This window comes from Hemitrygon akajei, chromosome 13 (genome assembly GCF_048418815.1).
Source record: "Hemitrygon akajei chromosome 13, sHemAka1.3, whole genome shotgun sequence".
Classification (NCBI taxonomy): Eukaryota; Metazoa; Chordata; class Chondrichthyes; order Myliobatiformes; family Dasyatidae; genus Hemitrygon; species Hemitrygon akajei.
The window spans coordinates 16,254,185-16,266,584 of record NC_133136.1 but is presented as its reverse complement, the minus strand read 5'-3'; the positions used below and the strand labels follow the sequence as shown (position 1 = coordinate 16,266,584).

The 12,400-nt window shown below is 45.2% G+C and overlaps 1 protein-coding gene across 1 annotated transcript in view; it reads left to right on the top strand.

Moving 5' to 3' along the window:
• Positions 1–12,400, top strand: part of LOC140737662 (uncharacterized) — a 43,135-nt gene that overhangs the window by 19,771 nt on the left and 10,964 nt on the right. The window lies entirely within an intron of this gene.

Below are 12,400 nucleotides of genomic sequence, written 5' to 3'. Positions count from 1 at the left end.
GATACTAGTCAGGCTGCACTTAAGAGTATTGTCAACAGTTTTGGGCCCCTTATCTCAGAAAGGATGGATTGCCATTGGAGAGAGTCCAGAGGACGTTCACGTGATGACTCCAGGAATAAAGGGGTTAATATATGAGGACCTAACCAGTTCTCAGTTCCACCACTCTTCTCTGTCTAGCGGAATTAGTCCTTACTCTTAATAATTTCTCCTTTGGCTCCTCCCACTTCCTCCAAATCAAAGGTGTAGCCATGGGCACCTGTATGGGTCCCAGATATGCCTGCCTTATTGTCGGCTTTGTGGAACAGTCCATGTTCCAAGCCTATATGTGTATCCATCCCGCACTTTTTCTCGCTACATCGACGACTGCATTGATGATGCTTCCTGTATGCATGCTGAGCTCATTGACTTCATTAACTTTGCCTCCAAATTTCACCCTGTCCTCAAATTTATCTGGTCCATTTCTGACACCTCCCTCCCCTTTCTTGATCTTTCTGTCTCCATCTCTGGAGACGGCCTATCTACTGATATCTACTATAAGCCTACAGACTCTCACAGCTACCTGGACTAATCCTCTTCCCACCCTGTCTGTTGCAAAAATGTCATCCCCTTCTCACAATTCCTCCGTCTCCGCCGCATCTGCTCTCAGGATGAGGCTTTTCATTCCAGGACGAAGGAGATGTCTTCCTTTTTTAAAGAAAGGGGTTTCCCTTCCTCCACCATCAACTCTGCTCTCCAACGCATCTCTCCCATTTCACGCACATCTGCCCTCACCCCATCCGCCCACCACCCCACTCCCCTTGTCCTCATCTACGACCCCGCCAGCCTCCGAGTCCAACATATAATTCACCGTAACTTCTGCCACCTCCAATGGGATCCACCACCAAGCACATCTTTCCCTCCCCCTCCTTTCTGCTTTCCGCAGGGATCACTCCCTACACGACTCCCTTGTCCATTCATCCTGCCCATCCCTTCCCACCGATCTCCCTCCCCGTACTTACCCTTGTAAGCGGAACAAGTGCTACACTTGCCCTTACACTTACTCCCTCACCACCATTCAGGGCCCCAGACAGTCCTTCCAGGTGAGGCGACACTTCACCTGTGAGTCGGCTGGTGTGATATATTGTGTCCGGTTCTCCCGGTGTGGCCTTCTATATATTGGTGAGACCCGACGCAGACTGGGAGACCGTTTCACTGAACACCTACGCTCGGTCCGCCAGAGAAAGCAGGATCTTCCAGTGGCCACGCATTTTAATTCCACGTCCCATTCCCATTCTGATGTCAATCCATGGCCTCCTCTACTGTGAAGATGAAGCCACACTCAGGTTGGAGGAACAACACCTTATATACCAGTGGGGTAGCCTCCAACCTGCTGGCATGAACATTGACTTCTCTAACTTCTGTTAATGCCCCTCCTCCCCTTCTTACCCCATCCCTTATTTATCTATTTATTTATTTATTTATTTATTTATTTGTTTGTTTGTTTGTTTGTTTGTTATCCCCCCCCCCCTTTTTCTTTTCTCTCTTTTTTCTCTCTCTGTCCCTCTCACAATTACTCCTTGCCTGTTCTCCATCTCCCTCTGGTGCTCCCCTCCCCTCCACCTCTCTTTCTCCCTAGGCCTCCCGTCCCAAGATCCTTTCCCTTCTCCAGCTGTGTATCCCTTTTGCCAATCAACTTTCCAGCTGTTAGCTTCATCCCTCCCCCTCCTGTCTTCTCCTATCATTTCAGATCTTCCCCTCCCCCTACCACTTTCAAATCTCTTACTATCTCTTCTTTCAGTTAGTCCTGACGAAGGTTCTCGGCCCGGAACACCGACTGTACTTCTCCTTATAGATGCTGCCTGGCCTGCTGCTTTCCACCAGCATTTTGTGTGTGTTGTTAATATTTGAGAAGCGTTTGGCAGCTTTACATTTGTACTCAGTAGAATGTAGATGAACGCATGGGGATCTCATTGAAACCTACCAAATATTGAAAGGACTAGATAAGGTGGATGTGGAGACAATGTTTCCTCTGGTGGGGATATCCAGAACTTGAGGGCACAGCCTCAAAATTGAAGGGTGAGCTTTTTGAACAGAAGTAAAGAGGAATATTTCTTAGCCAAAGCGTAGTGAACCTATGGAATGCTGTGCCACAGACTGCAGTGAAGGCCAAGTCCATGGTTATATTCAAAGCAGAAGTTGATAGTTTTCCTGATTAGTTGGGGCATCAAGGGATATGGTGAGAGGGTAGGTATATGGGGTTGCATGAGATTTGGATTTTAGCTATGATGAAATAGCAGAGTGTATTTGAGGGGTCTTATGGTCTTCTGGCCTTATGATCTTTCCTGTTTGTTATTTCTTCAAAGAATTCCAACAGATTTGTCAGGCAATATTTTCCCTTGAGGAGACCATGCTGACTACAGCCTATTTTATGATATGCCTCCAAGTACCCTAAGACCTCATCCTTAATAATCAACTCCAACATCTTCCCTACCACTGAGGTGAGACTACCTGTCCAATAGTTTCCTTTCTTCTGCCTCTCTCCCTTCTTGAAGAATGGAATGATATTTGCAAATTTCCAGCCTTCTGGAACCATTCCAGAATGTAGTGATTCTGGAAAGATCATTAGTAAAGCCTCCACAATCTCTTCAGCCACCTCATTCAGAACTCTGGGGTGTGTACCATCTGGTCCAGTTGACTTATCCAACTTCAGACCTTTCAGTTTCCCAAGATCACTTTCTCTTGTTATAGTAACTTCACACACTTCATGACCCCTGATACATGGAACTTCCACCATACTGCTAGTGTCTTCCACTGTGAAGACTGATGCAAAATATTTATTCAGTTCCTCCACCATTTCCTTGTCCTCCATTGCTACCTCTGCAGCATTGTTTTCCAGTGGTCCAATATCCACTTTTACCTCTCTTTTACATTTTATATATCTGTAGAAACTTCTGGTATCCTCTATATTAGCTGGCTTACTTTCGTATTCCATCTTTACCTTCAACTGTGCTGCATGTTCATTGACCTTATTCTGTATACCATGCACATTTCGATACCACACAATTAGTCTTGTATTTACCCTTTTTGATTTTGTCTGCCTTTTACATTTCAAATCATCTTGTTGACTGTAACTTTGCCTGATTAACAGCCTCTCCTCACTACACGTTTCCAATGTTTGTAAACCAACTACCTCATCTTCACCACTATTATCTGCCTTTCCGACGATACCTGTTGCATTGAAATACAAGCAGCTCAGGACACCAGTCACACCATGCTCAACCTTTTGATTCCTAACTTTGTCTCAGGTCTTACCAATATCTGCTTCCACTAACTGTCCTGGCACTCTGGTTCCCAACTCGCTGCAACTCTAGCTTAAACCCCACCGTGCAGCATTAACAAACCTTCCCTGTACGGTAATTAGTCTCCCTCCAGTTCAGGTGTAATCTGTCTCTTCTGTACAGGTCCCACCTTCCTTGAAAGAAAGTCCAGTGATCCAAAAATCTTATGCCCTCCCTCCTACAGCAACTCCTTAGCCACATATTAAACCATATAATTTTCCTAGTTCTGCCCTCACTAGCACATGGCTTGGGTAGCAATCCTGAGATTACAACACTAGAGGTCTTGCCTTTGTCTTAGCACCTAACTCCCTGAATTCCCTATGCAGACCTTCATCACTTGTCCTATACATGCCTTTGGTACCTACATGGACCATGACTTCCAGCTGTTGACCCTCCCACTTAAGAATGCTGAGGACTTGATACAAGATTTCCCAGTTCATGGCACCTGGGATGCAACATACCACTCGGAAACAAGAGAAAATCTCCGGGTGCTGGAAATCTGAGCAACACACACAAAATGCTGGAGGGACTCAGCAGGCCAGGCAGCATCTATGGAAAAATGAACAGTCAATGTGTCCTGCTGAAGGGTTTCAGCCCAAAATGTTACATAGAAACATAGAAAACCTACAGCGCAATACAGGCCCTTCTGCCCACAAATTTGTGCCGAACATGTCTCTACCTTAGAAATTACTAGGGTTAACTATAGCCCTCTATTTTTCTAAGCTCCATGTACCTATCCAAAAGTCTCTTAAAAGACCCTATCGTATCTATCTCCACCACTGTTGCCGGCAGCCCATTCCACGCACTCACCACTCTCTGAGTATAAAACTTACCCCTGACATCTCCTCTGTACCTACTCCCCAGCACCTTAAACCTGTGTCCTCTTGTGGCAACCATTTCAGCCCTGGGAAAAAGCCTCTGACTATCCACATGATCAATGCCTCTCATCATCTTATACACCTCTATCAGGTCATCCCTCATCGTCCGTCACACCAAGGAGAAAAGGCCGCGTTCATTCAACCTATTCTCATAAGGCATGCTCCCTATTCCAGGCAACATCCTTGTAAATCTCCTTTGCACCCTTTCTCTTGCTTCCACATCTTTCCTGTAGTAAGGCGACCAGAACTGAGCACAATACTCCAAGTGGGGTCTGACCAGGGTCCTAGATAGCTGCAACATTATCTCTCGGCTCCTGAATTCAATTCTACGATTGATGAAGGCCAATACACCGTATGCCTTCTTAACCACAGAATCAACCTGTGCAGCTGCTTTGAGCGTCCAATGGACTCAGACCCCAAGATCCCTCTGATCCTCCACACTGCCAAGAGTCTTGCCATTAATACTATATTCTGGCATCATATTTGACCTACCAAAATGAACCACTTCACACTTATCTGGGTTGAACTCCATCTGCCACTTCTCAGCCTAGTTTTGCATCCTATCAATGTCCCGCTGTAACCTCTGACAGCCCTCCACACTATCCACAACACCCCCAACCTTTGTGTCATCAGCAAACTTACTAACCCATCCCTCCACTTCCTCATCCTGGTCATTTATAAAAATCACGAAGAGTAAGGGTCCCAAAACAGATCCCTGAGGCACACCACTGGTGACCGACTTCCATGCAGAATATGATCCGTCTACAGGCACACTTTGCCATCTGTGAGCAAGGAACATTTAACTATCCTGCCTGGCATCTCTACTCTCCAAGCTGAGCAGATATAAAGAAGGGAATTTTAAAAAAATGAGCTTTTCTTTGCTCTCTCTGAGTGAAGCCTCGAAGAGCTAAAGCCTTAAGATCACCATGATGTCCACACAGACAACAGCCGCTACACTTGCCCCTGCCTTCCTTTAATTTGCTCTTGCTAATCAATTGCAAACAGCGACTGGTTGCTGGTCAAAGCTCTATTACGCTGCCGCGACTCGCTGCTGCCTTTTATCCTCGGACAGTGGACCTGATTGAAATCCACTCCCCTCCAAGCTCCTGATGTTCGGATTGTCAGCTGGTCAAAGCTCTATTCTCCCCATACTTATTCTACCATCAACTACCCATCCTTATCAATCCCATTTAGTAACACTTAATTTGTAGCCTTCCATGCCCCAGTATTTCAAAGCTCATAGAGGGACTTCTGAGATGTTGCCTCTACTGCTGTCTCAATCTTTACTGATTGACTTGAAATTGACTGTGTCATTCCACTTTTCCAACCAAGCCACATTTCCCAAAAGGCTTCAGATATTTAGGTAATTGGAGATTCTATGTCTGGGAGAAATTTTTGATCGGAACGATGGCAATTTTGTTGCCCCATATTTGTGGAGGTTTAGCAGAACTGGGGAGGAGGGATCTCATTGTAACCTGTCAAATATTGAAAGGTTTACAGAAAGTGGATGCGTTTCTTACAGTGGGAGAGTCCAGGACCGGAGGGCACAGTCTCCAAATAGAAGGAAGTCCTTTAAAAACAGAGATAAGGAGGAATTTCTTTAGCCAAATAGTGTGGTGAAACTGTGAAACTCATTGCCACAGATGGCTGCAGAGGCCAAGTCTTTGGGCATCTTTAAAGTGGAGGTTGATAAATTCTTGATTAGTAAGGGTATCGGAAGGCATGAGAATGGGGTTGAGACGGGTAATAAATCAACCATGATTGAACAGTGGAGCAGATTCAATTAACCAATTTTTTCTCCTCTGTCTAATGGAACTTGGTGTAATGACACAAATGCTGTTGAGGAAGTTACATCTATTAACTGTATATGTTCATGACATATGTCAAACAGTAAAACCATGGAAATGGGAGCTGGTCTCAGCCTGAAGCCTCCACTCTTTATTCCCCTGCATAGACTTTGCCTGACTTTCTGAGTCTCTCCACCATTCTCTGATGTCTCTTGTGTCTCCAGCTGCACGCCAATACTATTAAGTGTTGCAATATCTAATCTAGGAACCATCAGATCAATGGTGAACAGGTCTTAGAGTGGCACAGAAGAGAGCTCTCAGATGCATTTTGTTGGGTCTGGAAGTGCAGTCCCAGGAGCTTCTTAAGAGAGTTTGCTCGCTTCTTGATCACTTTTAAAATTTAACATGGCACGCATAGAGCATTCCCAAGGAGTTTGAGTTATTGTATGTTGCTCGTTTTTGGATATTGCTGACTGTCACATGGGCATTAATTTTTGAAGGCAGAATATTGATGCAGACATGAGTTACAGCAAGCTACAATGAACAACCCTAGATGATTATTAGTTGTCTGAACTGCTTCCTCAAAATTCTATAAATATCCTCAAAGCCACTTGATCTTGGAACTCGTAATCTGCAGATTCTATCTGACACTTTCATGAATGATAACCAGATTGTACTCTTGGTCTCTATTGTGTATGAAGTTCTAGCGAATGTCCAAGTGTATTTTTATTGGTGATTGCTGCACAATGTCACACTTAAGGGAAATTATATTTTTTACTTTTTATTAGAGCAGGGGTTTCCATCCAAGGGTTCACAGACCCCTTGGTTAATGGTAAGGCACCATGGCATAAAAAAGGTCAGGAACCCCTGACTTAGGGATGCAGCACAGTGACAAGTCCTTCCAGCCCAATGAGCCACCTCCCCATTGACCAAGTAACCTACTAACCTGTACGTCTAAAGAATGTGGGAGGAAACCGGAGCACCTGGAGGAAACACACGAGGTCATGGGGAGAGCATACAAACTCTTTAAAGACAGTGGCGGGGATCAAAGCCAGGTTGCTGGCTCTCTAATAGTATTACACTAATTGCTACGCTACCATGTCAGTCCAGCAGGAGATTTCTGATGACTGGACTCACTAGGGTCTAGAAGTCATTCATAAAGACTGTAATCCTGTTCTGCCAATTCTTGTTCACAAGCTTTGGTATTAACACAACACCATGGTTCAAAAGGCTCCTACTGTTCCATGTTTTCTGTTCTATTCAGATACTAATAAGTATAGAAACATAGAAAACCTACAGCACAATACAGGCCCTTCAGCCCACAATGTTGTGCTGAATATGTACTTACTTTAGAAATTACCTCAGGTTACCCATAGCTCTCTATTTTTCTAAGCTCCTTGTAACTATCCAAGAGTCTCTTAAAAGACTCTATTGTATCTGCCTCCACCACTGTTGCTAGCAGCCCATTCCACACACTCACCACTCTGTGTAAAAACACTTACCCCTGACATCTCCTCTGTACCTTAAAACTGTGTCCTCTCGTGTTAGCCATTATGAGTCTATTATAATGTGCCTTTTATTTCACCATTTAGGATATGCCACAAAAATTAGCAGGCAGCACAATAGCATAATGGTTAAGATAACACTGTTACAGAATGAGTGACCCAGGTTCAATTCCCACTGCTGCCTGTAACGAGTTTGTATATTCTCCCTGTGACTATGTAGGTTTTCTCTGGGTGCTCTGGTTTCCTCCTACAGTCCAAAGATGGGCGGTTTAGTAGGTTAATTGGTCACAGGGGCACCAGCTTGTAGGGCCAGAAGGGCCTGTTACTGTACTGTAACTCTAAAATCAAATAATTATTACGTTACACAAGACAAATTTTTTTGGATTCTTGAGAGAAATTAGTAATTTAAATGACTGGTGAAGACGATGGTAAAATGATTCTTACATAATGGGGAATGATGAGAATCAGCGTTTGTGGCACCCATACTGGAGAAGCTGGGAGTCAGTATCCGTGAAACTGGAGAGAGACAGTACACATGGGTCCTGTACACATGGGTCCTGTACCCAGGGAGAGTTACTGCACATGGGGTCCATATTCCCAGTCAATTCATGTGTGTTAGTGATAGTCCCACCTCATTGTAACAGATCTTTGCATGTGGAAATGTCCTTGATGATGGCAGTGCTCTGGAAGGATCAATACATTCGAGAAAAGGATTGGCTATCAAATGTTGGTGCTGTTTTGTAACAGGTTGGGGCAGCATGGTAGTGTAGAGGCTAACACAACGCTTTACAGCACCAACAATCACTGATCGGGGTGTAAGGACCTGTAAGGAATTTTTATATTCTCCCTGTGATTGTGTAGGTTTCCTCCAGGTGCTCTGGTTTCCTCCCACATTCCAACGATGTCTGGTTAGGTTTAAGGTTAGTCAGTTGTCGGCATGCTACATTGGAGCCATAAGTGTGCTGACTCTTGTTGGTTGCCCCCAGCACATTCTCAGTCTGTGCTGGTTATTGACACAAACTACATGCACCCGGTGTTTCAATGTGTGACAGATCAAGCTAATCTTTTTTAAATTGTGGCAGTGGGGAGAGAACTGGAGACTGAGTGGAGAGAAGAGGGGTAGGTGTTCAAGAAATCATTTCAAACTTTGTGTGTGCAATGAAAGAAAAAGAAAGAACAATTCACAAAGAACATTCCACATGAATGAATTCCAAAGAACAATAACATGAGTGTTGATCTTGTTTCCTGACAGCTGCATTATATCAGAGTCGGGCTGTTCTTACATAAAGAATCTCTCTCCTGTACTGCCTGACTCCTTCTCACATATTGCTTTTACCTGACTCTTCTATATAATGTTGAACATAGAGCATACAGTGCCGTGCAGTGAAAGCCCTTCAGTCCAGAATGCTGTGCAGACCCTTTAACCAACCCTTCCCTTTATCATAGTCCCCGACTTTTTCTTCATCCATGTACCTATCGAAGAGACTCTTTAAACACCCCTAGGGTACCTGCGTCTACCACCACAGCTGGTAGCATGTACCACATGTACCACTCTCTGTGTAAAACCCTCCCCCTGTACTTTCCTCCAATCACTTCCTCCTCATATTAGCCATATCCACCCTGAAAAAAAGTCTCTGGCTGCCGGGACACATGTTTTTTTCCTCAAGCTTTCCAACTATATTACATATATATCTTCATTACTGTCTTGTTTGAGTTAAGCAATGACAAATAGTGCTCCAGTGAATTCCCCAAAATGAATTTTGTAAATTAATATTTGCTTCTTCTGAATCCGTACAGCAGTGCACGTGTGCAGGAATTGCAAAATAACTGAATAAAATTATTCATATCCCATTTTTGTGCTATCATTCGATCTCTACTTGTCTCATTCTTAACCACAAACAACTGAATAATGTTATGATCTGAGAGGTTTTTGGGATGAATATGATTTTAGATGGCCACTTGGAAATTGATTGCGTGTGATGAGTTGTAGAAGATTGGGCAGACAGGACGTCAACGTTAATAAGATTTGGAGTTAAATTGCCACGATCCTATTCTCTGCCAGCAAATTCTGCCTGCTGGTAATTCTCTGTGTGTTAGATCCATTCTGTGTAATACAATGCTCTTTTTGTATAAATCTTTATGTTTCCTTCATCTCTCTCTATTTTTTAATCTTTGATTGCTTCTCCTCAGTAATCCATGCTGCTTCTCAATCTTTTATCACATTATCTACATTGTTCCCACATATAAACCACCGGTGCGGGCTCAATTGGAATACTGTGAGCAGTTTTGGGCCTAAGGAATATCTAAGAAATGACGTGCTGATGCTGGAGAGGGTTCAAAGGAGGTTCACGAAAATGATTCCAGGATTGAACAGCTTGTCATGTGAAGAGATTTTGATGACTCTGGGACGGTATTCATTGCAATTCAGAAGAATGAGGGGTGACCTATTGAAATCTATCAAATGTTGAAAGGCCTTGATAGACTGGATGTGGAGAGGATGTTTCCTATGGTGGGAGAGTCTAGGATCAGACGACATGGCCTCAGAATAGAGGTCTGTCCTTTTAGAATGGAAATGAGGAGGAATTTTTTTAGCCTGAAGGTGGTAAATCTGTGGAATTCATTCATGAAGGTGGCTGTGGAGGCTATGTCATTGGGTACATTTAAGGCAGAGGTTGATAGGTTCTTGATTGGTCAAGGCATGAAAGGATATGGGAAGAAGGCAAGAGATTGGGGCTGAGAGGAATAAAGGATTAGCCACCATGAAATGGTGGAGCAGATGTGCCAGATGGTCTAAATCTGCTCCTATATCTTATGGTCTTATGGCCTTATTTTCCAGTGAATACACTAAATGTTCAATGGTTCATCTTTAGCTCCCTTCTCCCTTCTGGAAAGCACTACAGGGCTATTAAAACAAATACTTTCTATAATCTTAAAAGTTTCTTCCCTCAGGCCGGGGTTTCCAAACTGGTTTATGCCATGGACCAATACCATGAAGGAAGGAATCAGTGGACCCCCGGTTGGGAACCGCTGGTTGAGGCAGTTACTCTGATCAATCATTCTCGTTAGCCCGCTCACCACACCCCTCTATCTCTGACCAACTTCACTGCATTGTGAACAATTTAACTCACTTTATAATAATGTTGCCTACAATGATGGTATTTATGTATTTCTGCATTTTATTCCCTATCCATACTTCAACCTCTAACATATCTTATATGGCTCTTTGTTCTTTGTAATTGTTGAATCTTGTTGCTTTTGTTGTATGTTGCACCAAAACACCAATGCAAATTCCTAATAAATGTGAATAAAGTTGATCCTTGATACTTAATCCTTATAATTAAGAACTAACCCACCTACCAAACATCTGTCACATTGCTATATACAACTAAAAGGGGTGTTTCTTTCCATTCATATTGCATTGTTCTTCATAATTGTGCTCTCCAGCGGTGAATATCATTTCTATTGATTACCTGGCACTGTCATGGTCCGGATCGGTTCCCCTTTAAATTTAGTTAGGTTGCGATCCGGACCATTGACGCCTTGTTCCCTTTTAATTTCGTTTCACGCGTCCCTTGAGCTTGGCAATCAAGGTAATCTACCCTCGACCCGAACCGGCAGCTTATAAGCCCCTGGCTTTAGCCGTTCGGGGCGAGAGTGTTAAGAAGTCGTTGCAAGTCGCCGCTGCCGCTACGGCAAGCCAGAGTGATCCAGCCTGCATCGGAGTACCAGCAATTCCCCTTCCGTCACCAGAGTGACCCAGCCCGCATCAGAGTACCAGCAATTCGCCTTCTGTCGCCAGAGTGACCCAGCCCGCATCGGAGTACCAGCAATTCACCTTCCGTCGCCAGAGTGATCCAGCCTACATCGGAGTACCAGCGATTCACCTTCTGTCACCAGAGTGACCCAGCCCGCATCGGAGTACCAGCAATTCACCTTCCGTCGCCAGAGTGATCCAGCCCGCATCAGAGTACCAGCAATTCGCCTTCTGTCGCCAGAGTGACCCAGCCCGCATCGGAGTACCAGCAATTCACCTTCCGTCGCCAGAGTGATCCAGCCTACATCGGAGTACCAGCGATTCACCTTCTGTCACCAGAGTGACCCAGCCCGCATCGGAGTACCAGCAATTCACCTTCCGTCGCCAGAGTGATCCAGCCCGCATCAGAGTACCAGCAATTCGCCTTCTGTCGCCAGAGTGACCCAGCCCGCATCGGAGTACCAGCAATTCACCTTCCGTCGCCAGAGTGATCCAGCCTACATCGGAGTACCAGCGATTCACCTTCTGTCACCAGAGTGACCCAGCCCGCATCGGAGTACCAGCAATTCACCTTCCGTCGCCAGAGTGATCCAGCCCGCATCAGAGTACCAGCAATTCACCTTCCGTCGCCAGAGTGATCCAGCCCACATCGGAGTACCAGCGATTCACCTTCTGTCACCAGAGTGACCCAGCCCGCATCGGAGTACCAGCAATTCACCTTCCGTCACCAGAGTGATCCAGCCCGCATCAGAGTACCAGCAATTCCCCTTCCGTCACCAGAGTGACCCAGCCCGCATCGGAGTACCAGCAATTCGCCTTCTGTCGCCAGAGTGACCCAGCCCGCATCGGAGTACCAGCAATTCACCTTCCGTCGCCAGAGTGATCCAGCCCACATCGGAGTACCAGCGATTCACCTTCTGTCACCAGAGTGACCCAGCCCGCATCGGAGTACCAGCAATTCACCTTCCGTCGCCAGAGTGATCCAGCCCGCATCGGAGTACCAGCAATTCACCTTCCGTCGCCAGAGTGATCCGGCCCGCATCGGAGTACCAGCAATTCACCTTCCGTCGCCAGAGTGATCCAGCCCGAATCGGAGTACCAGCAATTCACCTTCCGTCGCCAGAGTGATCCAGCCCGCATCAGAGTACCAGCAATTCAC